Source organism: Mauremys mutica, chromosome 2 (assembly GCF_020497125.1).
Source record: "Mauremys mutica isolate MM-2020 ecotype Southern chromosome 2, ASM2049712v1, whole genome shotgun sequence".
NCBI classification, from domain to species: domain Eukaryota; kingdom Metazoa; phylum Chordata; order Testudines; family Geoemydidae; genus Mauremys; species Mauremys mutica.
In genome coordinates this window covers 250,532,287-250,560,167 of record NC_059073.1, presented here as the reverse complement: position 1 = coordinate 250,560,167, position 27,881 = coordinate 250,532,287, and the positions used below count along the sequence as shown (strand labels likewise).

At 40.2% G+C, this 27,881-nt stretch overlaps 1 protein-coding gene across 5 annotated transcripts in view; it reads left to right on the top strand.

Annotated features, from left to right (window-relative positions):
- The window catches only part of ANKIB1 (ankyrin repeat and IBR domain containing 1), a 168,335-nt gene that overhangs the window by 46,132 nt on the left and 94,322 nt on the right, over window positions 1-27,881 (top strand). Inside the window, exon 2 of one of the 5 annotated variants that reach the window (XM_045003434.1) lies at window positions 6,802-6,861. The exons of the other annotated variants lie outside the window; for them this stretch is intronic. The gene's annotated coding sequence lies outside the window, so the exon portion shown is untranslated. The remainder of the gene's footprint in view (window positions 1-6,801; window positions 6,862-27,881) is intronic. 5 annotated transcript variants of the gene reach the window in all.

Here is a 27,881-nt window from a genome sequence, read left to right as displayed (position 1 = left end):
AGAGCAGGCACCTTAATTATCTGAAGATTTTGGATGCCCCATGAGATCATCAGATAACTGAGAAAATGGGGGCATAGCAAGTGGTTCCATACACTTTTTGTTGCCCCAACTGCCAGGGCATAATTTAGAACTGTGAAACTCTGAAGTTGCATTGGAGGACAAACCAGTGTCAGGACAGGCCATGATTGGGGGCATGAATGTGCCTAAAGATAGATAGTTTATACCTGCTCTTAGAATTTTTGCTGAGTACAACTCTGGCTCATACATTTTTGATCATATGCTCTGTTTTTAAATTCTTCCACACTAAATTATGTTGATATAGGAAGTACTTTTCGTGTGTGTGTGTGTGTGTGTGTGAGAGAGAGAGAGAGAGAGAGAGAGAGAGAGTGAATATAGCTTGCTCTGATGAGGAAATGTTCTTTTTGCAGTTAGTAGAAGTAGGTATTATTTTATAAGAAAATTATGGTAAATCAGTTATTTAAAGAGTTATGAAGATAAATGTTCAGATTTTAGACTTTGATTTGTTTTTGTCCCCTCGTCCAGGGATTAATAGGTGGTTCTTCCCAGTACTCATAGAAAGAATGAATAGTTACTGCCACAGTAGAAATTCTGTCATCACTGCCTTGGCAGCAAGTTGAATGGAGAATTAAAGACAAATCTGTACATACTGTTTAATGTGTTTTTTGTTTCTGCTAGGTACTCTAATAAAACAATCGTTTTCTGATTTTATTTTTGTACCAAAAATGTATCCTATTATGGGATATGTTATATTAAAATAGGCGGATCTAAGAAAAATCCTGGAAAAAAGAAAGGCATATAAGAGAAAAGGGCATTCTAAAAATTAGAGCATATTAGTGGAGTAGTCAGGATTATATACCTTAGACCTACTGCTTTGAATTGATGATTCTGCCTACCACTGTGACTGCTTTGGTGTGCCATCACCTGAAGTACCATTTTTATTGAATTTAAAAAAAAGTTTTGGACTGGTACAATATCTGCCAATCATTCCCAGGATCCACTTAATGGTATGGTACAATATATGACATTAGTGAGTCCATTACTGGATACTGTGTCCAGTTCTTCAGAAAGGATGCTGATAAATTGTAAAGGATTCAGAAAATAGCTACAAAGATGATTTAGGATCTCCAAAACATGTCTTATAGTGAGAGACTTAACTTTATTTTACTTAGTTTATCCAAGAGAAGATTAAGGGGTGATTTGATAATATTCAACAAGCACCCACAGCAGTGGTGGGCAGCCTGCAGCTCCCATTGGCCGGGAATGGCAAACTGCAGCCACTGGAAGCTGTGGGTGGCTGTGCCTGCGGATGGTCAGTGTAAACAAACTGTCTTGTGGCCTGCCAGTGGATTATGCTGACGGGCTGCGGGTTGCCCACCACTGACCTACAGGGAAAAAGATTTCTGATTGTTGGCAGTTCTTTAATTTAGAAGAAAAAGGCAATGGTTAGAAACTAAATAAATTCAGGCTGGAAATAATGGGAAAAATTTTAACAGTGAGGATAACTAACCATTGCAACTTTGGAAGTTGTGGAGAATCCACCAAACCCATCTTTAAATCAAGTCTGGATCTTTTTCTAAAAGGTACACTGTAGTTTAAACCAAAGTTATTGGTTTGATGCAGGAATTCTTGGATGAGGTTCTTTGGCTTGTGTTATACAGGAGGTCAAACTAGATCATCATATTGGTCCCTTCTGGTCTTAAAATACATGAATTTGGGGAGACTGAACTAATAGGACTTCTCTTTGCCACCTAATTTGCTGTTTTTTCCTCATTTTGTTTGGCCTGTGTTCAGTTGTCAACTTAAAGTACTTATAAATAACTCCACTATTCCAGCCTGATGTATAGTAGAGGATGAAATTTACAGGAGGTTTGTTTCTCTGTAGTGTCATGGTATTCATTGTAGGCCCTATTAAGAGAGCCATGTGACCATCAGAAACAAATGTTAACATTCTGTTCTCTGCCTTTCCCATCTCCTTTAAATTGTATGGAGCTGTCTGATGTCTGCATGAAAGAGCAGTACCATCCTGAAAATAATTGTGGATGTGTGGAACAAATATGTTGCAAGGTCCCATTACATTTTGATGATTCTTTTATTTTATAACATGTCATAGCCATTTTTGAATTTGGATCTCTGAAGGGTAAGTATCCATTGTCACGTTCATACTTTTAAAAGCTTAAATTTCTTTCCTGAAAAAGGTTGAGTAGGCTCCACCAAAACCAAAAAAAGCCTTGTTGGTATTGCTGCTCAGCGTGATGCTCAATATATGGACATTATAGTTCATTATCAAATAAATTTTTACTTAAAAAGCAGCTAGTAGGAGAACTAGAAAAGTAATCTCTCCTCAAACAAGGATCCAGAGACTTGTTCCTGATTTAATTCCTTTTTGCTTCTGTCTGAAATAGGATTCGAATTTAAATACCAGTTTTGCCATGCGTAAATCAGTTGACTAACAGTGATTGTGCTGACCTCACAATTAATAGATCTCTACAAGGTGAGTTTCCTTAATTCTTCTAGAATATTCAGAAAATCAACTACAAATGAAGAAACCTAGAATACCTCTGTAGATGTCACAAAAGACCTTTTCTGTTTGTGCACTACCCAAGGACTGTAAAATGAGCTTCTGAGAGTCAAATTGAAAGGCTGGTTTGAGATGCTTTTTAGCGTCCATATATTCAGCCAGACTTCTTACTTTGCATGTACAATTGTCTGCCTGGCCTTTTGTGCACACAGTGAATTCTGGATGTAATACCTGTAATTGGAACACATGATTTCTGAACACACATTGTCAATGATATATCTTGCTACAAATATTTAAGCCTTTAGGTGCAGTTGTTTTCTGGTGCAAAATTTCTCCCACAGAAATGGAGTTCCACTGCGTAAAATCTGGCCCTTAATATATATGAGTTTTTAATCTTGGTAAGAGTATGTTGGTTGAATGTACTTGGAGAGCGGACTTTGCCAATTTCTATGCAACGCTCTAAGGCTGAAAATTATCTTTGAGGGGAGCACTATAAAGAAATGTAGCCTTTTCTATCTAAAAATTAGTCTGGTTTAGAAGGAATTGGACTTTAGTCCTGGTCTACACTGGGGTGCGGGGGATGGGTGTCGATGTATGATACGTCAACTTCAGCTAGGCTATTCCCATAGCTGAAGTTGCGTATCTTATTTCGACTTAGCTCCCGTCCTCACGGTGCGGGATCGACAGCTGCGGCTCCCCCGTCAACTCTGCTACTGCCACTCGTCCTGGTGGAGTTCCGGAGTCTACGGGAGCGCGTTCGGGGATCGATATATAGTGTCTAGACGAGACGCGATATATTGATCCCCGATAGATCGATCGCTACCCGCTGATCCGGCGGGTAGTCTGGATGTACCCTTAGTGTATGCCTGCCTATCAAATAAATTGTAAAAAGAGAAAAAGTAGTTTCCCCTCAAGTCCATTTTTATAAGAAGGGTAGGTACTGGAAATTGTGGAGATGAGAGAATTCTCTGAACATCGAAATGTTTTTTCATTTACTGCTGGGAAATAATCACCAAAAATAAATGCTTTTTAGGTAATTTGTATTTGAAGATCTTTTCAATTACTGGAGGTCCATACTACGTTCGTCATGTGGTATATTTTTGCTTTGATTAATTGTTTTTTTAGAAATAGACATGTATAATCATGCTAACTTCTGCCTCTGTTTCAGCATATTGGCATTTCATCTATGTATCATGTCTATTAAAATTTCTCAGAGACCCCAATGCTCTGTAGTACAGGCAAGTCTTATCATATGTGGGGGTTCCGTTCTGCGATTATCACGTAAAGCGAAAACCGCGTATACTGAAAATTATATCACCAAGCCCTTTAAATCCCACCCGCAGCTCTGGCGGCAGGGCCAGGGCAGCATTTAAAGGGCTTCTCTGGGCTCCTGCCACCATGGGTAGCCCAGAGGAGCCCTTTAAATGCTGCCCCGGCCCGGCAGCTGGAGCTGCGGGCGGTAGTTAAAGGGCTCCACCGGGCTTGCCGCGGGGAGCCCGGTGGAGCCCTTTAAATGCTGGCTCTGGCCCCGCCACCGGAGCTGCTGGCGGGATTTAAAGGGCTCCGCCCGGCTTCTCGCCGCTGCAGGGAGCCCAGGGGAGCCCTTTAAATGCTGGCCCGCAGCTTTGGCAGCCGAAACTGCGGGCGAGATTTAAAGGGCTCCGCCGGGCTTCCTGCCACGGCGGGGAGCCTGGTGGAGCCCTTTAAATGCTGGCCCCGGCCCCGCCGCTGGAGCTGCGGGCGGGATTTAAAGGGCTCCTCTGGGGTTCCTGCCGCGGTGGGGAGCCCGGAGGAGCCCTTTAAATCCCGCCCGCAGTTTTGGCAGCTGGGCTGGGGCTGGCATTTAAAGGGCCTGGAGCTCCACGGTGGCTGGAGCCTCGGGCCCTTTAGTTCGCCCCAGGGGCTACCAGCCACCTCTGCAACTGGGAGCCCCCTGGGTGATTTAAAGCCCCTGGGACTCCCAGCCACAGCTGGTGCCCCAGGACCTTTAAATCTTGAGATCACGCCTCTTCCACTTGAGGCCACGCCCCCCCGGACTCCGGCCCTTCAGCGTAAAGCTGAAATCGCGCATGTTAAATGCGCGTAAGTTGCGACAGACTTGTATCAGATATGTCATCTTTTCACTCACCTGCATTCAAGCTTTAGTCCTGTGAGAGAAGTAGTTATTGTATAACTATTAATACACATCTGCTGAATAATGGAAAATTATTTCTGAACACTTAAGAAACCACTATGTTAACCATCTAGAGAACACTATATTCAGCTACCAGAATAAAAGGATTAGGCTCCCTTCTCCAGTCAAACACAGCAAAACAGCATTAAGTATTTCAATGTGTAGAACATGTTAATCTTGATCAATCAAATTCAGAGACAAGGCTCAGTGTCTGTAAAATGAGAAAAATCATGGAACTTATAAAGACGTCTAAGGGAGAGGTTGGTATGGATGTGAAATGGATTAGCAAAAATAGTATGCTCCAGAAATATTACTATTGAACCAGTGGGTCACATTAGGAATTATATGGTATTGAAATACTCCATAGTGAAAGGTTGGCTTAGCAATATTTACAGACTGTGCTCTATTTTTTAAAATAAATAACAGTCAGTTATCTAAGTTTCTCAAACAATATTAAAATTTCAAACATGACAAGGATCTGGATTCTCCAAAGGACACTTTGCACTGTATAAGTGGCACCAAGTGGCTTTAAAAAGCTAAAAATATAAAATAAAATAAATCTAGCTCTCGACTATAATACTGTAAAGGATACTCAGCCAGCTAGAATGCTTAACTGATTTAAAGTTCCACACCTAGAACTACATATAAAACTGTCTTGGGCAAGCATTGTTGCATTTTTAACATTTAACATTGAAATGGTGAGGAAGAGTTGAACTAAGACATCTATATTTTTGTTTTAGTTTAAAAGTGAAGCCAATACCTATTTGTAAACTGCTTTATAATATAATTATAGGACTTCTGAAGAAGCTTCTAGCTGAGTAATGATTTGAGGTGCTTTTATTTTCAGATGTCTAGCAAGAGAACAGTTCAGCATAATCCTTTACTCACTAACTGGAAAATTCTCACAAACTGTCAGTTAAAATGAGAGATGGAAGTGGGATTGACTCCATGATGGCATTGGACACATTTTCTCCAAACTGTCAGTTGTAGAAGTTTGTTCTTTTTTCATGGAGTTTTTTGTTTTTGCTTTGAGCTGTTTCCCTGATGAAATAGCAATATGTCAAAGGACAAAAAAATAGTAGTATGGGAACACTTTCCCTGCATCAGCTTGATTCATTCTACAGACTCTCTGTATCTGAATCTGCTCCAGTGTTGTACTGTATCTTGATCAAGTTTAATGCTCTTTGGACAGAGTTTCATACACAGGACTTAGAACACAATATATTTGGGACAAAACAGCTCTCATAAATTCACTTATTACATGTTTAATTGCATCACTTGCAATTAATAACCCCACTAAGTGCAGACCAGCACCCTGAATCCTTTGTATATCTGCTTTTTAACAACATAAGTATTAACTAAATTCTATTGTCTCTATCTGTGTTTTATTGGTGTGAAGTACACACTGTTATCCTCAAACTTACAGGAGTTCAATAGTTGCACCATTAAGTAGGTAAACAAATATTTCATCAAATTTAAATCCAGATTTGACTAGCTCCTTCTGTGGGTTCAGTGGTCAGGAAGTCAGATTGGAGTACATGGAAAGTAAGATGGTGCAGGTAATGGTAACCCTAGAAAAGCACATTGGTAAACTAGGTAGCAGAAAAAGACCCCAAAGATTTTTACCAAGGAATGAAAGATCCTACATTAAAGAGATTCAATTCTTGGGAAAAGTCAAGTCAGTGTTTGTAACCTGAGGCTACTTAGCTTGATAAATACTGAAGAGGATTCTGACATACAATAGAACCTCAGAGTTACGAATACCTTGGGAATGGACATTGTTCGTAACTCTGAACGAAATGTTATGGTTGCTCTTTCAAAAGTGTACAATTGAACATTGATTTAATACAGCTTTGAAACTTTACTATAAAGAAAAATGTTGCTTTTAACCATCTTAATTCAAATAAAACAAGCAGTTTCTTTATCTTGCCAATTTTTTTTAAACTTTTCCTTTATTTTTTTAGTAGTTTACATTTAACTCAATACTGTACTGTATTTGCTTTTCCTTCCTTCCTTTCTATGTGGTTGACCGGTCAGTTCGTAACACTGGTGTTCATAACTCTGAGGTTCTACTGTAATTACATTTTAGGGGAAGAAGTCTCCCTGAATATATATCCACAGATGTGAAGGAGGACAGTGTCTGAAACAAGTGAGTGAATGACAAAAGTAGTGGTTATAGGTTAAGAAATTCTTTCAATAAAATGGTATCTAATGCTTCGGTATCAAGAGGATTCAGGAAACTAGCTTGCAGTTAATTCAATTATTAATTGCAAGTAATGAAATTTAGACAATAAATGACACCTATTTGGTCCATAATATCCAGGGCCAGATTTTCAAAGAAGCCTCTTAGTCTAAAATCTCAGATTTGCATGTCCTAACATTAGCACTCAAATAAAAGTGGCCTCATTTTCAGAGATGTTGAACACCTACAACTCCCATTGGATGTGAGTGGAATTTAATGCAGTTCTGAAGCCACGTGCTTCTGAACCAGATGAAATTTGAAACTGGTTATTGGTTATATATAGTTGAATGAAACTTGTACATTTATAGCTTAACTGATAGGTATACGCTAAACTGAAACTTGAATCTGGTTATGTAGTTAAAATGGTTTGGGAATACCTTTTGACTGGATTAAATTAATTAATTTTATTATTATATATATTGCCATGTAAGAGCATATGCAGTCTTGGTAAACTGCAACTTTCAATTAGTGGTATGGAGTTCCTTTTTTAAGCAGTAATTTGATACTTTTGAGTAGTATACATATAAGGTACTTAAAGATCTTGGCGCGGATTCTCCACTCTGGCTGAGCTGCACTTGAATGTTGAGGGGAGATGAATCTGCAGGAAGTCAGTTGCAGCTCCTTGATTCAGAGCCACCAAGGCCAGACACAAGTTAGGACTGCACAGGGCAGCCCTAATTTTAGGCTGCTGGCATCCTCAGGGAGTTTATACTAGAGGAAGACCATACATAGTGCCGCTTTACTCCACTACATCTCCTTCCTGTCCGGCACACACACTGTCCCCAGAATGCCCTGATGTACCTGTCATGCTGCCTGGAGTGGCTTGTGACCAAGAGTGCCTACTTCAGGGTAGACACCCCAAACTGGTGGTATGTTCTATAATTAGATTTCACAAACCCAGTACTAAATGTGAGCTCCCAAAGTACTACAGTAGTCTTATAATACAGTCAGGGACAGTCCCTTTAGACAGGCAAGCTGGACTGTGATAAACGGTCACACCAAAAATCTCTCACATTCCAGGTTACTCCCAGTCCCAAGAGACCAGTCTCTCACCCAGATCAGGTTGCATCCTAGATCTCACACCAAAGACAATGCTGGTAGCCAATTCTATAGTAAACTAACTAAAGGTTTATTAGTTAAGAAAAGAAATGAGTTATTGAGATGTTAAAGCAGGTAAAATATATATACAGGTAAATCAAGGTCCATAATTCCAAATGGTGGCAGTGATGTGGTAATCTGCCAGTTTCCCAAAAGTCTCTCGAGGCTGCCTGGAATCTTCTCACTTTTTATTCTGTCCTGTTAGAATCCAAACAGTCCAGAGATGAAGGATCTTTTCCTGAATCCATATTTACAACTTTTTTTGTCTCAAAAAAACAAACCGACAGGGTTAGTACCCACGTGGGCTCTTTCTTTGATTGGCAGAGAGAGAGGAGCACATTTAGAGGCTTTGGTCTCCGATCATCCGGCAGAATGGCCATGTGCTTCCAAATATGCAGGAATTAGTCTTTTCTTGTTAAAGTTCTTCATTTGCATTACCTAAGGCTTCTTTCTTGTTTGATGGGTTATTTTTGTTACAATATAAATGTTTGCTATTACATTATAGCAGGATACAGATAAGTAGAAACAATGCATGTAACATCCCATTAGTTTTCATGAAGTTTAAACACCACATACATTCTTGTACATTTAACAATCACTTGGATCTGTACTTATACAAGCTAATTGGCTTGGTTTCCAGCTGAGAGTCTGACAGTTCTCAGCTGACACCTTTGGCATAAGCTGACACCGGGTCTGCCAGTGTCGCACATCCTGTTATGCCAAGAGTGGTAGGAACTGCTGGCATAGGAGGTGGAGCTGCCCTCACCAGACTTAGATCAGTGGAGAATTCCTCTGTCATCTCCAGCCACTCTAAGTCCACTTCACACTAGTTATGCAATATGGCCGGGTTTCAATTGTTTCAATTATTAATACTACTTGAAAAAACTAAAATAATTGACATACTCCGAAAGAACCTCTTGCAGTAGCCAACTTTTATTTCTGCATCCTTATCTCTTCATGTCTCTTCTTTTTCTCCTCTTCCAAGTGGAGGACAAAGTAAGTGGGACTTGTATTTGTTTAGATCATTTTAAAATTTTGTTGAAATACTTGATCTTATTTTTGTGTTCAGCTGACTCAACGAGAATGTGTTTAAGATGTTTGAATTGCTTCTATTTTTCTATTCCTTTCCGGCAAGCAAAGCTCTGAGTCGATGTATTCCTTTCTTTAAATGCTAAAATCAATAAATAAAATGTAGAAATTACCTCCAGGATGCTTAGTTCAGTTTGGCAATCAATACATTGTTGTTTTGTTTGATCTGAAGCCAATTGCATTGATTTCCTACCCACAAATGTAAGCTGCCCCATTTATTTTAGTAGAGTGTCTAGTCGGCCATAACTTGGGTTTTGACATTAGAGTAAGCAAGTTTGTCCAAACCCATCCCTCTCCTCCCCTTAAGTTACCAGCATTTTATTATGAAACTTTCAGTGGTCCAAAAAGCAGTGTGAACACCCTGAGTCTCTTTTGCTCTTTCCAGTAAATAAACACAAAAATATGTAAATTAGCATATGGGAATAGATTTATTTATTGGGAGGGGGGGCAATTTTTTTGTTATTAGGCTAAAGGGACTAAAGAGAAGACGTGTGCCTTAAAACCTGTCCAGGGAAATTTGAGCAGATTCTTGTTCCATTCTTGTGGATTTCAGTGCTATGAGGAGAAAATGGGACCCTTTTTTTTTTTTTTTTTTTTTTTACCGTGACTAGATCCAGTTAGTGAAGAAAGCATTTGGATGCCATCTACTCAATGATTTTCTGACAATATTTTTTCCAATCTTTTGCTGAGTCACTCAGCTTTGCCTTGATTGTGGATGGCTCTCATTTAGAGACTTCATTTCTGTATGTCAGGGGATGTGGCAATTTGCTGTGTATGATGTGCTGTGACTTTGGATGTTGGCAGTTTTACCAGGAAGCTTTCCAAGTAATGACAGAACTTTACGCCTCTTTTCTCAAGCTCAATACTACTCTGATAAATATCTTGTGAATATACAAGGTGAAGAAGAATGACCAAATTGTATTACTGTCAACTGTTAGCTTTGGTCCTGGACTGAAGTGGAGGAAGCTTTGGTGGCGGAGATGTTGGGGATATTGAGGGATATCAGCAGATCTGAGAAAGTCCTGTGGGACTACTTTCTTGATCAGAAACGCAAAGGTTTCCATGTGGAAATGAGTTTTTCTTAGAGACAGATTTAGAACAGAGATCTACAATACCGGGCACCTCATTTAGTAGCTGTGAAGAATCTGGAGGAGAAATAACTTTTCTCTCTTTGAATGAACAGCAGGGATGACAATCTATAGGAAAAGTTTCCATATGGATAAGAGGAAGGATGGGGGAAGTTCAACGAAAGGTGCTTTTAAATTTTTTTTCTCTAGTGTCCATCTTTCAGTGACAATACCAACCCACCTGGAGGTGAAAACATTGTTAGGCTTTTCACTGCAAGAACAAAGTCTTGGGCTGGCAAATGTGTTTACTGTCTGTCTGAGAAGCCTCCACAAGAGGGTGTTGGTCAACTAGTTAGTATTTACTAGAGAAGTATGTGCTGCTTCCAGTTGAATTAAAAAGATGATGGTTCAGGTGAATTTGCCTAGCCTGAAAATTCCTGTTGTATCAAATAAGAACGTAATTCCTCCGTGACTTCCTGAAGAATGTATATTGCAGCATTTTCTTGAGTTCTGATAAATCTTTCAGACATTTTACTAGGGCATCTCCAAGCAAATTAATACCATAAAAGGGAATTTCAGTGAGATTGCCAGTGTGTTGCATAAGAAAGATGTGACCAAAAATGTTTTAACATCACGAGCAGTATTGCACAGAAAGGGTAAGACCATCTTGGCCAATTTCTCTCTCTCACACACACACACTCTCTCACTCTTGATTCCTTTTTCCGCTGTCTTGGTGACTACCTCTTCTGGGGCTTATATGAGTGGTGGGTTGGGAAGAGTCTGTGCAGACTGATGTTCAAACCATGGTGTGTGTCTCAGACTGATGAGGATCAGGAACTTGTTGGAGCATGAGCAGTGATGGCTAAGGTGTTATGCAGAGAACTATATCTAGGATAGAACAAATCTTGTGAGTTTCCTGGCTGAATTTGGAATAATTTTTGAGACATGCTGTTAATGCATCTTTTCTCATGAGGGCGTAGTCATGATGAGTTCAATATATTTTCCAGTGATTTGGGAACAGGAAATATTTATTTTCCTTTTAAATTTTTGGGATTTGGTTGAGACAAGTGTTCTGTAATGTGTAAAGTGGTTCAGGTCACCTGTGTTGTTACCATGTAAATGGTGACCTGAGTATTGTATCCTGAAGTTTTAGAGGAGGAAAGACAAAATGTCTCCCCTCTTCAGACATCTTGTCCCATTTCCAGGGTTGGCGATTTCCCATGGAAAAACTAGTTTAGGACACGGCACTGATATATATTGGCTTAAACCCGATTTAAACCAGGAATCTGGGAAAAATAATTGAATCAGTGTCCAGCAGGTTCAGCAAGTATAGAATGTATCCAAAGTTTGAAAAGATTATCCATTCAAAACTGAGGAACAGGTTTGGTCTATTCACTGCATCAAAGTTGGTCTTCTGCTACAGAATGCTACATGGCCAAATGGACATGGATTGGCAGTCTGAAACTGCATACTTCTGATTGCTTCATGCTTCAGGCCTACAACTCTGCATTCTTATCATGTTCACATAGTCAAATATTTTTGACTTTCATTTATATAATATTGAAAACTGAAATGAGTCATGACATGTAACTTACTTAAGAAAATACCAAACCAAAATACATACAGACATTCTGATGTTCAGTACTATAATTACATACATTAGTATTACACCACTACGTTTTACTTTTTATTCATTCAACTCTAAATCTCTGAATCTACTGCTTTATGCAACCCCAATTTGAATATGTAACTAAAATGAAGTGTATTGTGCTGTGTAGTCCCAGTTAAGTCCTTTTTTATTTTAAAAATTTTTTTTCTGGGGCAGAAAAAACCAGTATTTGACTCTGTAAAAACCACTGCTGGAAAATACCATGCCATTCACTGCTTAACCACAAGATGACCATTCCTTCCTAGACCATCCTTCCTCTCAAAATTTTTGTTATGTACTTCCTGAGCAGAACTGAGAGAAAAAAAGAAAAGTTTCAAGAGGAGCTCTTGGTAGCTGGCATGGTTAGTGACAACTGGCAGGTAAAACCACTCAGTACATGGCCAAAACAACTCTGACATATGAATCTGTTATCTTCGTTAGGTAACTTTGAAACACTGGTGGATTTTTTCTTGTTATATTGAAAATTTCTTGATTTATGTTACTTATTTGATGTTGCACATGCAAAAACTGAAATCTTCAATCATATATTTTTGTATCATTTTTTTGAATTATGGAGATTTTAACTTTTTGTTTTAGTGTGGAAATATGTCCAGCTGAAAATTTCCATGCGACTATCCTCCCAGCTTTCTCTTCAGCAGATGACGTCTGTCCCTTTTGCTATATTAGTTGACTTACTCTTAGAAACTCGGTCTGTCAATACCTAGTTCATATCCATCCACCTTTGAACTCAAGGCTCAGATCTCTTTTTATTACTAAATAAGTGGCTGTTTTTGGTGAAGAGAACACAAATAAATAGAATCTGTGAACTTGAAAAGACATTTATATTGCCCTAGTTTAAAATCTTATTGTGTTTATAATTTTATGAGATCAAAAAGAACTAATTTCAGTAGGCGTCTGTAAAATAGAGATTTTTACATCATTTCATAGGTTTAAGAGGTAAACAACATATTGGGCATTAGTTTTAGCAGATGCTACATTTGAGTATACAGTTCCTTGGATAACGGTGATTCATCAGTATAATCCTTGGATCCTGATGTTCTTTGTAATTAGATGTTTTACTTGGACCAAAACGCCACTTTCACTGTACTTATTAAAGAAAATTTCTGATGATCATCTCCATCAGTTGATGGTTGGAAATTAGTGGCCATAGAAAAAGAACTCGGACATAATGGTCAGAATATACTGCTGTTGATAACAAAAACTGGATTAATGCTTGTTTGACATTAGTGACAGTAAAGCATAACGTATCACTGACAAAGTGATTCTATATAGTGAATCACAGGGATTCACTATATAGAATCCAGTGCTCTTGAACAGCTCTGGAACAGTCCCTGCAAGGACCCCGCCTCTTTAAGGTTACACACTTTCACTAGGGTAAGCTACTTTGCTTCATTGCCTCCTGGGACTGAACCTCTGAGCTGTCAGTATCCCTGATTCACACTGTGAGCTCCCTTCAGTGTGTCCACCTGAGTTGGACGCTTGGGAGGAGGGTGGAATTGATTTAAATCATGATTTAAATCACTAGTCAGGAAGACTCGATTTAATCATAGATTTCTGCATAAAAGTGCATTCTTGTTGGTTGTTATAACCTTTACACACACTTTTTTTACACCTCAGAGATAGATGTAGGTTTCATTTTTAGAAGGTACACACTATACATTTTTAAAGTGATTTATTTTGAAAACTTTTCAAATTAGTTTTACAGCTGTATCAGAAAACGAATGATTTTTTAAATTATTTCATTTACCAAAGGTAATTGAAGCAGATATTTACGAAGTCATTGCGAGGTGAACTATCTCCAATTCAACAAGTTAATCATTAATATTTGGAGGATTTTCTTGCCATGCTGTATTACTACAAGAAAATCACCAGACAGACATTTAAATTATTTTATTTAACTAAACAACAACGTTATGTATTCTAGATTTTTTTTCTTCACCAGGAAACATATAATTTTTAACAAAACAAGCATATGAATTTAGTTAAACATTTAAGTTTTTTAAAATCAAGTTTGTTTTTGTTAAAGTTGTTTTTAACTAAAATAGTTAAATTAAATATATATTTTTTAAAAACAAAAATTATATCATCTATGTCGGCCAAGTCAACATGAGAAACTTAAAATATTGACTTCTGCAGCTAACTTCGTTGTCTTCACCTTCATTTTCCTGTTGGTTCAGAATCTGGAAAAAAAACCAAAACTTTCCTGCTTTTTCAGGTCCCAAACGATTTCTCAGTTTGGAATGAATTAGTCCAAAGGAAGAAAATACTCTTTCTATACTAGCAGAAGAAGCTACTGCTCTTAAAAGTGAGATTATTACTTCAACAGTCTCTGAATCCAAGTGCTTAAGTGACTTCCACCAGTTCACTGGTGTGACTTTCTTTAAAACATCATGAGCAAACATATGTCTCTTGAATGGTTCATCCTTAGCTCTGAAGTTTATTATAGTTGGCATTATGGAGGAATGATTGCTGGATGTCCATATCATAGCCAGCTCCTCTTCTTCAGCAGTTAAGGTTTGACCCTAGTACCAAGTATTGAGAATATTTGCAAGAAAACGAGCTGGAGATAGTGCTTGTCCCATTCATTTTTTTAATGCTTGTAATTTAACTCTATCATTGCATATTTCTCTTTTTAAGATCTCACTCAATTCCTTCCAAATTTTAACAGCATCAGCAATAAAACAGCTATTTTCCCTGCATTTTGTGCAAGGCTACAGAAATAGGCTTCAGGGTGTCCAAGATTTCTCTTAAGCCCAAAGTTGAGAACTTTGGCTGTGACAGTACCATATATTTTTTCATGATTTTGTTCACAAATTGTCATCCGATTAGGCCAGTTCTTGATATAGTGCTCAAAACAGTCCACTACTGAGTCCATTGCACGTCTTGTGGGAGAGTTAGCTTGGTTCCTGCCATTTTTTTCAGAGCAGCTGCTGCTGCAAAGTGGTTGTTATGGAAGTATTTTGCAATTTTAACATTAGCCTTTATTTCTGGAACACTGAAGTCTTTGACTAGAAGGTGCATCAAATGAGCACTGCAACCGTATGTTATTAGCTTGGGATTCTCTTCTAAATAATTTCTTCTCATCTTGGATACATTTGAAGCATTGACTGCAACCAAGCTGCGTACTAGACATGTGAAATTTTTTTCACAGTTTGTTATAGCTTTTACTGCTGCTACTTGTAAGTATTCTGCTGTGTGTGCATTTCCTGATGTATCAATTGTTTCTGTAAGGAAGACATTCCCTTCTTCTGTTGTCACAAAAGCACATACAACAGGATCATTGTGGATATTGCTCCACCCATCAAGACTCAGGTTAACAATTTTACCCTCTAGACCTTTTGTACCCTGCTCAATTTCTCTTTCATACACTTTATCCAGCAATTTGCCTTTGACATCTGCTCTTTTGGGTGGACTGTATCCTGATCTTAATGATTGAACCATGTTAATGAAGTGTGGGTTATTTTCCAGTACATGCATCCAATGAAGTGGGCTGTAGCCCACGAAAGCTTATGCTCAGATACATTTGTTAGTCTCTAAGGTGCCACAAGTACTCCTGTTTTTTGTTTTTTGTTTTGTTTGTTTTTGTTTTTTACAGAAAGGAGAGTTTGTTGCATAAACAAACTGGGCAATTTTTTCATCAATTACCTCTTGTAATCTGCTAGTTCTTATCACAAACTTTTCTGTGGTTTCTGGATGATGGAGATGGTTTTTTTTTTCTTTTTGCTACAGGTGCTATACTGTGGCTATGTGACATACATGATGTGACTGAAATGCTATCACTGGCAGATAACTGAAACTATAGAAAATGATGGTGATCTTGAAGGTGGATAGTCTTCAGAATCCTGTATGTTGAGGATGGATTCTTCTAAACAAAATAAGTCAATGCAGTTATTTAATTATTATTACCGTACTGCTCATTTAGTATTACTCATTTCATTCACTGACACTCAGTACTACTTTAAAGGTGAAATTGTAAAAAGATCATCTGTCTCTTTCAGCTATTTATTTTTTATCACAACTGCATCTAAAATGATAGTACCGTAGAGTAACAACTATATTTTTTGCTCAAACATGAGAATTCAAGAATAATCCAGAAGGAAGACTGGCAGTCCTTAAGAAAGAAGTATGAAATAAAAAAGTTTACCAACCTGAAGATCCTGCATGTTCAGACATGTTCCTTTCATCATCTTCAACGCAGCTTCCTCCTGAGAAGGAACACTTCTCATGATCTTGTTTCATTCAGGCAACCAGGCCTTGTATTTCTTTGCTGCACTGTTTGCATTTTGCACGCATGCCTGTCTTACCCACAGGTAGAGGAACTTCATTAAAATATTTCCAAACTGGGTCTCTCTTACAGCCTGCTGCCATTATAGGTTTTCCCTTCTAGTGAGAGAATGGTATGGTGGATCTTAAATCAGTGAAGGCTGCACTCTGAAAGACCTCAAGTCTTCTGGAATATGTTGCTCAAATAGTTTCACTTTTTATTTCTACTGCCTATCCCTCCCTTCTCACATTTATCTCCAGATTTCAATGCTTGTCCAGATCTATTCCTCCCCGAACAATTTTCTATTCATCGAACTTTTTGAAACTTTTGCACTTTTAGAGAGAAGTAAGGGATTGACTCTGTGTACACAAATTTGCAGAGGGAAAACAGGGTTGAGGTCTACTATTTCTCACCTTTACATATTAATTTATTTATTTAAAAACATTGTTGCTGTTAATAAGCATGTTATCTCTGGAGACACAAATCCACAGTTTGAGAACTGCAAAACTAAGCCTCTCTGATGGTATCTTCTAGACTGAGCACTGAGTCCCATTGGGCAGATAAAAAAATTAACCTAAATAATCTATATAGAAGCCCCTGGAACCGCATAAGATTGGGTCCCTAATCCATGATCTATTGGAACTCATTTACAAAACTTTTCTTAAACATACATGAATATATTGTCTCATACTATAGAATTAGAATTTATAATCCCTATTCCATGATGAGATATCTTTGAGCTATTAATGTATCTTAATTAAAACTATCTTAAGATAGGTTTTTTTCCCTCAAAAAGCATTTTATAATTTTTTTTTAAACCATTGATTTTTATCCACCCTGTTGTTCACTCATTTTCTATTAATCTTAATACCTTCTTTTTCTCAATTAATTTTAATCAAACACTCACTGTGAATGTTGAATAAAGTCAGTGACATCGTACAGCTTTGGCTCACTCCTCTCTTGAAAATCTCAAAGATCATCTCCCGTTATAAACACCGTCTGATTCCAGTATAATTGTTCCATTACTTAAAGTTTGTACTCCTGCAGTGCTGCAGATCTTTATATATTGAACAGTTCGTAGTAGCAGATTCTGTCAAATTCTTCTTGGAAGACAGTGAAACACAAGTTACTGTTTTCCCTGTTTCAATTGATCTTTCTAATATGAGCTTCAGGTTTACAATGGCGTTTACTACCCCCTTTCCACAGTTGAAGCTGTATTGTTCACATATTTTCTTATCAAAATTTCTTTGTATTTGGTCTTGAACAACTTGCAAAAACGTCCAAAAAGCATACGATACTAGCTTGCTTGTTCTGTAGAATCTTTACAATCCATTGTGATATTCATTTGGGGGATTTGGATACACAGTGAGGTTGTAAAATCTGGCAATTTTCCTTTCTCAAACATATTCTAAATTACTTCTAAAAGGGCTTTCAAGCCTTCATCCCTTATGCTTTTTAACAATTCAGCCAGTATTCCATCACAACCTAGTGCTTTTCCATGCTGATACTTCATTAGTTAGAAAAGTCTTAATATATAACTAGTTAGGTGTCTAAATTTTCAATACTATTAGAAATACAAAACATTGAGTTAGCAAAATTTGATAACTTAAAAAATGTAATTTCTGTATACTTGTTTTTTCTCTACATTGAAAAATGAAATAGTATAAACTGGTAGAGCAATACTGATCTAAGGGCCAGATTCTTCAGTCTTTAAGCAATCAATGGACTTCATCAGTAGTCCTTCTAAATCAGAATTAGTGGCCTGATAACATGCATGAATCTAGGGGTACGTCCACACTACCCTCCGGATCCGTGGGTAGCGATCGATCTGTCGGGGATCAATATATCGTGTCTCGTCTATACACGATAAATCAATCTCCGAACGCACTCCCATCGACTCCGGAACTCCACCAGGGCGAGAGGTGGAAGCGGATTCAACAGGGGAGCCGCGGCCGTCAATCCTGCGTCATGAGGACGGGAGGCAAGTTGAAATAAGATACGTCGACTTCAGCTACGCTATTCCCATAGCTGAAGTTGCGTATCTTACATCGACCCCTGCCCCCCAATGTAGACCTGGCCTATGAGATCATTCTAATTTGTCTAACAGGGTCATGAGTTTCTGAGGCAATACTATGTTTAACTATTGCATTCCCCTTCTCATACCTGAGCTTAACTCTTTGCTGAAGTGCAGGACAGACTTTTCAAGACTTTTTCAGAAAGCAGTACACAGAGTTAAAACCCCAGGGTTATTGTATGTAAACACCTGAAAAGTAGGTGCTAATTGTTCCCAGTCAACTTCAAAGAGCAGTTACCACAGTTTTAGGGCATGTCTACACTACAAAATTGTTGACCTAAATTATGTCAGCATACAGCTGCTGCAGTAATTAAATCCCTTTTGCTTGTCCACGCAATGCCCCTTATGTCAGCAGTGCGCGTGCTCACCAAGATTGCTTGCACTGCTTGTACTGTCAGTGTGGCGCATTGTGGGATGGCTTGTGAGAGCAACACAGTGTCTACACTGACACCACATTGACCTTACTACATTGACACTCTGCCTCTTGTGGAGGTGGAGTTATTGATTTGGAGTAATGGGGCACTTACGCAGCGGAAGCGGAATTTTAGTATAGATGCTTACATTGTTAGGTTGATGTAAGCTGCCTTGTATTGACCTGACTCTGTAGTGTAATGTAGACCTGAGTAAACGTTTAATGTATATGGAAAGCATTATAAATATTATAAAACATTGTAAATAGTTTAGAGTACTTGAAATACTCTGAACAACTTTTAAATAAATGCTATTAGACAGCAAATCTACTGGTGTTCATCATACAGACTTCCTTGCCTTTGTTGCTATTACATATTTAAATGCAAGTTTTCAACATAACGTTTACACTTCTCTCTCTCTCTCTCTCTCTCTCTCTCTCTCTCTCTCTCTCTCTCTCTCTCTCTCTCTTCTCCTTTTTCCTTTTCTCAGACTTTTCAGAGTTTGCAAGGAATGGTAGCATTTTAGTCCTTTCAAACACTTCAGAACCTTGTCAGCAAACAGTCTGGGATCTTCACAGCTAGCAGCATTCCAGTCCTTGGGTTAAACAGAAATATGTAGCCTGTAACAAGGTACAGGTATTGGGATAGCATATAAAATTTCCATTCACTGAATTTCTATAAGGCAACTATCTCCCCAGAAGGCCAGCTAAGTCAGGTAAGAATGTATAAACTCTTGCCTCATTTAGCTCTGCCCCCGTTCTCTCTCTAATCGCGAAGGAATAGTTAAAACAAGTTCCATAGTTTGTGTAGCCTCTAGAGGTGACAAATGCTCTTCTCCCAGCTCTTCTTCTAAGTCCAAAAAACACACCACAGTGGACCAGTAATTAGCTATATCCATACTGGAACAAATATTTCAAACCAGCCCTCACATCAGACACATCTCCTGGTCTTGCATTGATCAGCCTCTGAGTCCACATGGCTGTTTTTAACTCCTGTATTTATAACCTTTCCCTCCCAAGCTCTGATTGTCTCTGCTCTCAGCTGGTGACTATGTGTGGGACCTGCAAGAAACCTAGCTCACAATGAAACCTTCCCAAACAGCTGCAGAAACAGCTACTCAACATAGAACTAAAATCTGTATTCTCCCCACTGTTTGGCCCAAAGAAAATCAGACAAAGTGAAATGTTGCAGTATAAAGCATGTGGGTTACATTAGCCATAATATAAGCATAAAAATAAAAATGCTGCTTTAAAAGTCAGACTTGCTGATAGTTTCCATAGATGTAGCTATGATATTAATGATGAGAAAATCTGCCTTGCAGGCAGGATGTAATAAAATACTCTCATGGCTCTGATAATAGAAAATGAAATTAAAATTCTTTCATAAACATTTGCATGCCTTGAATTACACAGAGAGAAATAGGCTAATATTGATACTCTTTAATTATTTGTTTTAAAACTTTGAACCATGCACCCCTCCAACTTCAAGCTTCAGACAGTCATGGAATGGCACCAGCAGGGGCTGTGCTTCATGGTGGCGTTGCCCGCCCAAACTGCAAGCCTTGGGCAGGCATGGAGTGGCACTGGCAGAAGCCGCGCTTTGCAGTGGGATAGCTGATAATGGTGATCAGCTCCCCCACTGTGAAGTGCAGCCGCTGCAGCACCACTCTGCGCCTGTCCAAGACTTGCAGTTGGGCGGGGGGAACGCTGCCCCCTGCTTCCCCAAACTATGCCCATGTTAAAAAGTAGGGGTGCCTAGCCCCAGGCCCCCCCGCCATTCCGGTGCCATTGCTCGGTGGCTCATTCTATGTTCCTTTTTATTAATTCTTGTGGAAGATCATTGTGGAGGAGACAATAATTAAAACCTGTTATCTGTTTTCCTTTTTTCTGGTTTTTAACCAACTAATACTTAGTTTTCAGAATCAATCTTTAATAGTTGATGAACCTCTAAAAATACTTCTTATGGATTTGTTTTTACTTTTTTATAGGATATTGGTAAAACTTTCTGATTATAAACCAATATCAGTATTCTCAGTGTGGGAGTTAAGCTATTAGCTTCTGATAAGTGCTTGAAATGTTTGATGCCTCTTCATTGTTCTCTAAAGGGTGATCTGTGCTCTCATATTAGAACAATAAAATAATCAAGCTCCATTTCAACCTCCAACGTCTCTGGCACAGTTTTCATCCGAACAGTGTATATATCAGAACCCACGCTGCCACCTCTTTGTGGATTTGAAATATTGGTATTGCTGCATATGCTGTTAAATTTACAGATTAATTTATATGGGGAGGGTAACTGAGTTCAAGGTGCTGTGGGAATGATAGTTGAGTACTGCTTGATTTTTAGGAAAATTTCTAATTAAGATTTTAATTTTAGCCATAGCAGTGTACAGGCTTCTCTTTACCCACACTTTGCTCCTGTTGTACTCTGTGATTGTGAGGGATCATGGGCCTCAAATCAGTGCTGAGGGTCCCCAAGGAATTCTCAGACCCTGGCTACCACCCAACAGCTCCCCTGAACAAGTGGAGTAGGGGGTTAGTGAAGGTCTAACTCATAAAACGTTCCCACCCATGAAGCTCCTGATTGGGGGAGACATCCAGCCCCACCAATGGGCTGGGATGCACTACTTAAACCAGCAGAAGGCACAGCAAGTTGTCCGAGCAACTAAGTGAATCCCTGGCTTGCTGCTGATCTGGACCATCTGTACTTGCCCGACTCCTGAGACGTGCCTCCCAGCCTGTTTCTGCTTTCCTTATCCCAGATTCCTATCTGTTCTCAGTTCCTATTTCACTCCAGGTTCCTGCTCCTACGCTCTACACCTGATGCTGACTCTGGCTTCGACCCGTGACTTGGCTCCTGACTCTGTCTCCCACTCTGATATTTAGCTTGATACCTGGCTATAGCTCTGACCTTGGCTTGGACCTGACTTTAGTTCCAGGCTCCGGACTCTGACCATTAGGCCTGACCAACCATGCCCTGATCCCTCCAGTGATTTCATACCAATCCACTCTCAGAATGTTTACATCAGCTGTGACATCCACCATCGCTCAGACAGACGTAGTGGTTTTAGGAGCCATAGAGGAGTGCAACCATTGTGCTACCCTTGACAAGGATGCAGTGTAGACCTACCGCAGTGGTGGCTGATGGTTCTGGTCAACACTGGGGAGTGGAACCATATTCCTTTGGAGAGGCTATTGCCCCTGAGGATGCTAGCCTCATACTGTCCTTGTGCACTCTCTGAGCATAAGGACCGGAAATATGTTTGACTCTCATTCAGGGGTACAAGATAGATGTAGGGACACAATCTGTCTTGCACTATGTATTATTGACTAATCAAAGCAGAATTTAAAAAAAAAAAAGCTTTTTAAAAAACTGCATACTCTATTAGAATATTTGGTGTCATTGATCTTGAACTGATGGTGGAAAGTGGTGAAACTGATCATCCAGTTGTGAATTTTTCACCTGAACTAATCTAAATAATCAGGAGTCTTCTTTCAGTAAAGAATTAAACAGAGCAGAACTTTTCAGTTGCTCACCTTAAATAACTCCTATTTTAGAATTTTACCACTAAAATAAGATTTTGCTAGAAACATTCTTGGTATAAAAATTTCATTTTACCAATGCAAATAGAGCATTTAGGGAGGAAATTTATTCTTTTTGTATATAGTATTCTATATTCTACTGTCTTCATCAGTTATAAAAAGGCTTAAAATGTTTCCACGTGTGGAACTTTTATGGAGTAACACATATTTTCTGACTTGAATTGTACTATTTACATAGTAGTTTGCTGTTGAGATTACTTTTATAATAGCTTCTTGCCACAAAATGCAATGTCTGTTGTTGCATAGATGATGGCTAGGATGCAGTAGTCATTCTTCATACTTTTGGTAGTAGGTCAAGTGAGGCTCTGAGACAAGGTGAATGCGGTAATCTCTTATTGGACCAACTTCTGTTAGTGAAAGAGACAGGATTCTGAGCTACACAGAGCTCTTCTTCTGGCTATTATTTTAGAAAGCTACAGATAAAAATTGCATAATGTTTTTGACCTTGGATATTTTGTCTCAAACTAAACAAAATTCCATTTGAATTACAAATATGAAATTCTAAGACAGGTACAGCTTAGTCACTGTTGAGTGACTGAGTTCTGTTGACTAACCCTCTGAGGTACTGGAACCTTTTAGGAAGGTGCTGATTGATAATGGTTAACAAGCCATTTGCCATAATAAATTGCCTCCCCTCTGGAAATAAGGGCATGACTTTTTTAACAGAAGGAATTAGTCTGAAACAGAAATGTCTTTGCAGCAAAACTCTAGGAACAGCCACGATTAGTGAGAAAGTATAGACTGAATATTGTATTTTTGTTATGAGTTAAAGCCATAAAGCCAAACTGCAGAAATGCGGTAAATTTGGATTAAACACAGAAGGTCTGATATTTCACTGACAGAAGCATAAATCAGAAATAATTCTACTGAAGTTAGTGGAATTACAAGATATAAAACTGGAGGAATTGAGTAGAATCCAGCCCAATAACTGCAGATTTTCCTCAGAGTAGAGTGGAAAGTCCACTTACGTCAGGGAAGTTTGGACCAGGGTTCAGATATGTGGATAGTAACTTGATAAGAGATTCATTTCAGGTGACATCAAATCTCAACATGTTAAGAATAAGTTTCTGATAAACAGAAGTTTATTTAACATCTAGCCAACATTTTCAGGAGAAAACTGCCATCCTGCATACAGATTCAGTTTTACTTGTGACTGACATTTACAAACTGTGAGTACATTTATTTTTAAATGGGCGAAGAATGCAGTAATGAGAGGGAATCAAAATAGCTATGCTGAAGTTGCAACAAGTTCTAGATATAGTAAAACATAAACAATTTTCTTTTAAAACCAAAACTCAGACCAACTTGAATTTATACTGTAGTATCTGAACAGTGTTCTTTTGCCAGTTATTTCTCATCTGAAGATCTACCTACTGTATGTAAAATGAAATTTTAAAAAATGGTGACTCATGAAATATTCGAGAAACCTGAGGTTTATGAGCAATCAAAACTCTCTCGTACAAAAGTAATTGAGACCAACAAAGCCACAGAGATGAGGATTCAGTCTCTCCCTCTTTTCAACAGTTTGCATCAGCACACCCCAAGCCCTGTGTCAGAGGGGTCTGTGACCACCATAAAAGGCTTGTCAAAGTCTGAGCTTACCAGAACTGAGTCTGTACTTACGGCTTTGTTCTGTTCTCAGAAAGCCCACTGACACTGTTTAGACCAGGCAATCTTGTCTGGTTTACTCTTTTTACATAAATCAGTGATGGGAGCAGTCAGGGTACTAAAGTACAGGATTGATCTCCGGTAATATCTTGCCATCCCAATAAAGGTTTGTACTTTTTACTTGTCTCAGGAGTGGGCCAATTTTTAGTAACCTCAATTTTTTTGCAGGTTCTGATTTTATACAGCCACTCCCCACTCTGTAGTTGAGATAGACTTCATCTGCAATCCCTGTCTTGCATTTCTCCACCTTTACAGTCAGGCCTGCTGTCTGACTGCTGCGAAGTACCCTCCTTATATGGGTCATATGCTCTCCCCAAATGTGACTGAAAATACAAATATCTGTATATGGCAAATTCCCCTGTCCCATATAGTAATCAATCTTCCAGCTGCTGGAGGGAAGTTGGGGCCCCCTTGGGGCCAAAAGGAAGGACAAGTAATTCAGAGAGTCCTATTAAGGTAAATGCGGATTTGAGCTGGGAATCTGAGTCCAAAAGCACCTGCCAATATAACTTTTGGTGAGGTCTGGGCTGTTTTCCCAGTAACCCTGAAGGGTGAACTTTTAGTTCGAGCCTTGGTTCCCATCTCCATCCAGAGGACAGCAAGTGAGGTACACCTCTACCCCAATATAACGCTGTGCTCGGGAGCCAAAAAAAGTACTGCGTTATAGGTGAAACTGCATTATATAGAACTTGCTTTGATCCGCTGGAGTGTGCAGCCCCGCCCCCTTGGAGCGCTGCTTTACCACATTATATCTGAATTTGTGTTATATCAGGGTAGAGGTGTATATCCAAGCTTACTGGAAAATACCTAGTGATAAGCCTGCAGCACACCCCTGTTCTCTGCTTGCTGGGTGGAGATTTAAGTGATTTGATATGGTTATGGAGTCCAGGGACGGGATGGCCCCAGATTTAGAGGGGATCCTCTCCCTCCCAGTCCCTGCCCACAGCCAGGGCAAGATTTTTTTTTTTTTGTCATCATATGCTTTCATCATGTTCACATGATACACTTGGTGCCAATGTGAGCGAGTAGACAGTACCACCACATAGTTTAACTCACTGAGTTAAATTATTTTAAAGGGCCCTTCCTCGAGTTTTTGTCTGCACTGGAATGAGCACTATAACTTGGTCTCCTGTACCATATGTCTGACAACATGCAGTGCCTACATACTAGATTTTCTGTTTCTCTTGAGCTCTAGTTAGATTTTCCCAGGCAAAACCCATGAGTTCTGTGAGCTTTTTCCAGAAGACCAACATGTACTACTTAGACTCACTTGCGAGAGAGAGTTCACTGTATGTTTCCACTCTGCCCTCATTAGATCCAGAGGGCCTTGTACCCTCCTGAACCATAGTGCAGTTCAAAAGGGGAAAATCCTGTGGTTTCTTGGGGAACCTCGCGATAGGCAAACATCAAGTAAGGTAAACATTTAACCCAGTCACTGGGGTGTTGGTCCACAAACATTTTCAACATAATTTTAAGGATTCAATTAATTTCTTAACTAGCCTGTAAGGCTGAAGGTGGCAGCATAGCTGCTGATTCCATGGGTGCTCTGTGGCTGGAGCACCCACGGGGAAAAAAATGGTGGGTGCTGAGCACCCACTAGCTGCCCCCTACCAGAACCTCCGCTTCCCCTCAGTGCCTCCTGGCCACTGATGGGCCCTGCTGATCAGTGCTTCCCCCTCCCTCCCAGCACCTCCTGCCAGCTGCAGATCAGCTGTTTTGTGGTGTCAGGAGGCGCTGGGGGGGGGGGAAGTGTGCTCAGGGGAGGGGGCGGAATGGGGTGGGGCCTTGGGGAAGGAGTGGAGTGAGGGCAGGGCCTGGGAAGAGCAGGGGGGAGTACCCCCTGACAGATTAGAAACTCAGTGCCTATGGGTGGCAGGGAAATAACCAAACCAGATCAGCCAAACCAGATCAGCCAAATAACCAAACCAGATCAGCCACAACATCACCGGTTCATTCACCTGCACTTCCACCAATGTAATATATGCCATCATATGCCAGCAATGCCCCTCTGCTATGTACATCGGCCAAACTGGACAGTCTCTAAGGAAAAGGATAAATGGACACAAATCAGACATTAGGAATGGCAATATACAAAAACCTGTAGGAGAACACTTCAACCTCCCTGGCCACACAATAGCAGATCTTAAGGTGGCCATCCTACAGCAAAAAAACTTTAGGACCGGACTTCAAAGAGAAACTGCTGAGCTCCAGTTCATCTGCAAATTTGACACCATCAGCTCAGGACTAAACAAAGACTGTGAATGGCTTGCCAATTACAGAACCAGTTTCTCCTCCCTTGGTTTTCACACCCCAACTGCTAGAACAGGGCCTCATCCACCCTGATTGATCTAACCTCGTTATCTCTAGCTTGCTTCTTGCTTGCTTATATATACCTGCCCCAGGAAATTTCCACCACTTGCATCCGAAGAAGTGGGTATTCACCCACGAAAGCTCATGCTGCAAAACGTCTGTTAGTCTATAAGGTGCCACAGGATTCTTTGCTGCTTCTAGGGAAATAACTGTAAGTGTTGAAACTCCATCTCTTCTCCTCCCCCATCCCCCACCCGGTTCTCCCATAGTCCTTCATGCAGGGCAGACACAAAGTTTGCCCCCTGATTAGTCAAAGCCTCATGGGGAAACCTCACTAAGCTGAACATTGCTAGCAAGGTGTGGGCCACCTTGTCTTCCTCTATAGAGGACAGAGCTACTGCTTCTGGGTTTTGGGTGATGGAGTCTATTACCACAATATATTCCTCCCCCCCCCCAATCTGGGTAGCTTTGGTAGGCAGCCCCATAATGCCTGTAGTGACCCTCAAGGGAATCAAGGCAGCCTAGCCCTTATCCTAGCCTTTTCCCAACCTCTGGAATGAGTCACAGGGCTTACAATATTGTTGCACTGCCTCAAGAACTCCTGTCCAGAAGAAATGCTGCAGTGAGTGCTGTTTGGTGCATTGTATTCCTGTATGCCCTGTGTAGGGTATACATTGGCCAAGCTCTGCAGCTTAACATAGTATTTTTGGGATACCGCTGATTGTCTCTGTATTCTCCATTACTCAACATTCTCAGGGGGCATCCACTCTATAGAGCACCCCCTGATCCCAGAGAAACCATTCTAGGTGCCCTCCTGTCATAGGAGTTGTTAGATTTTCCCAGAGGGGCATCAGTTAATTGCTCCTGCTGGGATTCCATAACAGTGGCTGAGAAGTTTGGCTCAGTCTGATCAGTGGGGCTCACATCCCTCCCCTCTGAGGTCAGTTTATCAGCAGGACTCTGCATGGTCTGGCTGCTGCTCAGAGATGCCTGTCAGCTTTAATCTCAGGGTTAGAACCAACGTCTGGGGCTTTCTGCTGTTGGCTCCAAGTAACCACAGAAGTGGCTGGGCCCAGGACTCTAGGTCAGTTCCCAACAACACCTCCATTGACATTTGGGTGTGTACCCCAACAACCTTAGGCCCCTGATTGTTACCCCGTTTCAGGTGCATCTGAGTCAATGGGAATTGGAAAGGAGGTCCCATTATTCGCAATGGGGAAAATCCTTGAGGGGTCCATTTACCCTGAGTGTTCCAGAGTTATTTGTGCCCCAGTGTCCCTCCATCCCTTGGCCTTTTTCCCACCTCACACCCACTGGGAAACAGCATTTAGTCGATTCTTCTTTGGGGTCTGACAACATCAGGTTTACTCATTGGACCATCAGGGTTGGGACTTAAGTTCCCTCTAGGCCATGTGGCTGGACAGCAGGCTATAAAGGGCCACACAGCAGGGGCCTGGAGAGGAGAGAGGTGAGTGGGCGGAGACTGGGGAGGGGAGCAAGTTGGGATGTGCAGGGCTGCCGTGGGCCTCTCTTCCATCTCCGGGAGCTCACTCACTGCTGCCAGCGGGGGGAGAGGGGCCCCTCCCCCAGAACTCAGTGCTGCAGGTGGGGAGAGGGCTGGCGGGAGTCCTCTGGCCCCAGCCCCGTGGCAGCCTGCCTGCACCCATAACTCCCCA